This window comes from Echiichthys vipera, assembly GCF_963691815.1.
Source record: "Echiichthys vipera genome assembly, chromosome: 5".
Taxonomy (NCBI): domain Eukaryota; kingdom Metazoa; phylum Chordata; class Actinopteri; order Perciformes; family Trachinidae; genus Echiichthys; species Echiichthys vipera.
Window position 1 is genome coordinate 215,001 of NC_139830.1, and position 5,000 is coordinate 220,000.

The 5,000-nt window shown below is 39.0% G+C and overlaps 1 protein-coding gene across 1 annotated transcript in view; it reads right to left on the reverse strand.

Moving 5' to 3' along the window:
• mmp23bb (matrix metallopeptidase 23bb) overlaps positions 1-5,000 on the reverse strand; it is a 12,687-nt gene that overhangs the window by 5,781 nt on the left and 1,906 nt on the right. The window lies entirely within an intron of this gene.

Below are 5,000 nucleotides of genomic sequence, written 5' to 3' on the forward strand. Positions count from 1 at the left end.
AACCAAAACCACATCAACCAAAACCACCTTCAACCAAAACCACATCAACCAAAACCACATCAACCAAAACCACCTTCAACCAAAACCACATCAACCAAAACCACATCAACCAAAACCACATCAACCAAAACCACATCAACCAAAACCACCTTCAACCAAAACCACATCAACCAAAACCACCTTCAACCAAAACCACCTTCAACCAAAACCACATCAACCAAAACCACCTTCAACCAAAACCACATCAACCAAAACCACATCAACCAAAACCACTTCAACCAAAACCACCTTCAACCAAAACCACATCAACCAAAACCACATCAACCAAAACCACATCAACCAAAACCACTTCAACCAAAACCACCATCAACCAAAACCACATCAACCAAAACCACCTTCAACCAAAACCACATCAACCAAAACCACCTTCAACCAAAACCACCTTCAACCAAAACCACATCAACCAAAACCACCTTCAACCAAAACCACCTTCAACCAAAACCACATCAACCAAAACCACATCAACCAAAACCACATCAACCAAAACCACCTTCAACCAAAACCACATCAACCAAAACCACATCAACCAAAACCACCTTCAACCAAAACCACATCAACCAAAACCACATCAACCAAAACCACCTTCAACCAAAACCACATCAACCAAAACCACCTTCAACCAAAACCACATCAACCAAAACCACATCAGCCAAAACCACCTTCAACCAAAACCACATCAACCAAAACCACATCAACCAAAACCACATCAACCAAAACCACATCAACCAAAACCACTTCAACCAAAACCACCTTCAACCAAAACCACATCAACCAAAACCACATCAACCAAAACCACTTCAACCAAAACCACATCAACCAAAACCACATCAACCAAAACCACATCAACCAAAACCACATCAACCAAAACCACATCAACCAAAACCACCTTCAACCAAAACCACCTCAACCAAAACCACATCAACCAAAACCACCTTCAACCAAAACCACATCAACCAAAACCACATCAACCAAAACCACCTTCAACCAAAACCACATCAACCAAAACCACCTTCAACCAAAACCACATCAACCAAAACCACATCAGCCAAAACCACATCAACCAAAACCACATCAACCAAGACCACATCAACCAAAACCACATCAACCAAAACCACATCAACCAAAACCACATCAACCAAAACCACTTCAACCAAAACCACCTTCAACCAAAACCACATCAACCAAAACCACATCAACCAAAACCACCTTCAACCAAAACCACATCAACCAAAACCACTTCAACCAAAACCACCTTCAACCAAAACCACCTTCAACCAAAACCACCTTCAACCAAAACCACATCAACCAAAACCACCTTCAACCAAAACCACCTTCAACCAAAACCACCTTCAACCAAAACCACATCAGCCAAAACCACATCAACCAAAACCACATCAACCAAAACCACCTTCAACCAAAACCACCTTCAACCAAAACCACCTTCAACCAAAACCACATCAACCAAAACCACTTCAACCAAAACCACATCAGCCAAAACCACCTTCAACCAAAACCACATCAACCAAAACCACATCAACCAAAACCGCTTCAACCAAAACCACCTGTAACCGTCAGAACCAGTGGTCAGAGGTTGGAGCCTGTTTCCTGTTTCCCATGATGCATTGCTGCAGGAACCATCCAGTCACAGAGCTGAGGGGTGAGCCCCGAGGCTTCTGGGTAATGTAGTGTTTGAGCGTTGGAGACGTGGCAGCGGAGGATTGAGACCAGATGTGAGATCTGTGACCCACATGTGAACTAAACCTGATCCACGTCTCCCTGAGAGCCCCGCTGCACTTCCTGTCCCTGCACTTCCTGTCCCTGCACTTCCTGTCCCTGCACATCCTGGCACAAAACAACCACAAAGAGACACAAAACAACCACAAAGAGACACAAAACAACCACAAAGAGACTCAAAACAACTACAAAGAGACACAAAACAACCACAAAGAGACACAAAACAACCACAAAGAGACTCAAAACAACCACAAAGAGACACAAAACAACCACAAAGAGACACAAAACAACCACAAAGAGACTCAAAACAACCACAAAGAGACACAAAACAACCACAAAGAGACACAAAACAACCACAAAGAGACACAAAACAACTACAAAGAGACACAAAACAACCACAAAGAGACACAAAACAACTACAAAGAGACACAAAACAACCACAAAGAGACACTAAACAACCACAAAGAGACACAAAACAACCAAAAAGAGACACAAAACAACCACAAAGAGACACAAAACAACTACAAAGAGACACAAAACAACCACAAAGAGACACAAAACAACTACAAAGAGACACAAAACAACCACAAAGAGACACAAAACAACTACAAAGAGACACAAAACAACTACAAAGAGACACAAAACAACCACAAAGAGACACAAAACAACCACAAAGAGACACAAAACAACCACAAAGAGACAAAACAACCACAAAGAGACACAAAACAACAACAAAGAGACACAAAACAACTACAAAGAGACACAAAACAACTACAAAGACACACAAAACAACTACAAAGACACACAAAACAACTACAAAGAGACACAAAACAACCACAAAGACACACAAAACAACTACAAAGAGACACAAAACAACCACAAAGAGACACAAAACAACAACAAAGGCACAAAACAACCACAAAGAGACACAAAACAACCACAAAGAGACAAAACAACCACAAAGAGACACAAAACAACTACAAAGAGACACACAACAACCACAAAGAGACACAAAACAACTACAAAGAGACACACAACAACCACAAAGAGACACAAAACAACCACAAAGAGACACAAAACAACCACAAAGAGACACAAAACAACTACAAAGAGACACAAAACAACCACAAAGAGACACAAAACAACCACAAAGAGACACAAAACAACTACAAAGAGACACAAAACAACTACAAAGAGACACACAACAACCACAAAGAGACACAAAACAACCACAAAGAGACACAAAACAACTACAAAGAGACACAAAACAACAACAAAGAGACACAAAACAACCACAAAGACACAAAACAACTACAAAGATACACACAACAACTACAAAGAGACACACAACAACCACAAAGAGACACAAAACAACCACAAAGAGACACAAAACAACTACAAAGAGACACAAAACAACTACAAAGAGACACAAAACAACCACAAAGAGACACAAAACAACTACAAAGGCACAAAACAACCACAAACAGACACAAAACAACCACAAAGAGACACAAAACAACCACAAACAGACACAAAACAACTACAAAGAGACAGAAAACAACCACAAAGACACAAAACATCTACAAAGAGACAGAAAACAACTACAAAGAGACACAAAACAACCACAAAGAGGCACAAAACAACCACAAAGAGACACAAAACAACTACAAAGAGACACAAAACAACCACAAAGAGACAAAACAACTCCAAAGAGACACAATACAACCACAAAGAGACACAAAACAACCACAAAGAGACAAAACAACCACAAAGAGACACAAAACAACTACAAAGACACAAAACAACCACAAAGAGACACAAAACAACCACAAAGAGACACAAAACAACTACAAAGAGACATAAAAACAACCACAAAGAGACACAAAACAACCACAAAGAGACAAAACAACTACAAAGAGACACAAAACAACCACAGAGACACAAAACAACCACAAAGAGACACAAAACGACCACAAAGACACAAAACAACTACAAAGAGACACAAAACAACCACAAAGACACAAAACAACTACAAAGAGACACAAAACAACCACAAAGGCACAAAACAACTACAAAGAGACACAAAACAACTACAAAGAGACACAAAACAACCACAAAGAGACACAAAACAACTAAAAAGAGACACAAAACAACCACAAAGAGACACAAAACAACTACAAAGAGACACAAAACAACCACAAAGAGACACAAAACAACTACAAAGAGACACAAAACAACCACAAAGAGACACAAAACAACTACAAAGACACAAAACAACCACAAAGACACAAAACATCTACAAAGAGACAGAAAACAACTACAAAGAGACACAAAACAACCACAAAGACACAAAACATCTACAAAGAGACAGAAAACAACTACAAAGAGACACAAAACAACCACAAAGACACAAAACAACTACAAAGAGACACAAAACAACCACAAAGAGACACAAAACAACCACAAAGACACAAAACAACTAAAAAGAGACACAAAACAACCACAAAGAGACACAAAACAACCACAAAGAGACACAAAACAAATACAAAGAGACATAAAAACAACCACAAAGACACAAAACAACTAAAAAGAGACACAAAACAACCACAGAGACACAAAACAACCACAAAGACACACAAAACGACCACAAAGACACAAAACAACTACAAAGAGACACAAAACAACCACAAAGACACAAAACAACTACAAAGAGACACAAAACAACCACAAAGGCACAAAACAACTACAAAGAGACACAAAACAACTACAAAGAGACACAAAACAACCACAAAGAGACACAAAACAACTAAAAAGAGACACAAAACAACCACAAAGAGACACAAAACAACTACAAAGAGACACAAAACAACCACAAAGAGACACAAAACAACTACAAAGAGACACAAAACAACCACAAAGAGACACAAAACAACTACAAAGACACAAAACAACCACAAAGACACAAAACATCTACAAAGAGACAGAAAACAACTACAAAGAGACACAAAACAACCACAAAGAGACACAAAACAACCACAAAGGCACAAAACAACCACAAAGAGACACAAAACAACTACAAAGAGACACAAAACAACCACAAAGAGACACAAAACAACTACAAAGACACAAAACAACCACAAAGACACAAAACATCTACAAAGAGACAGAAAACAACTACAAAGAGACACAAAACAACCACAAAGAGA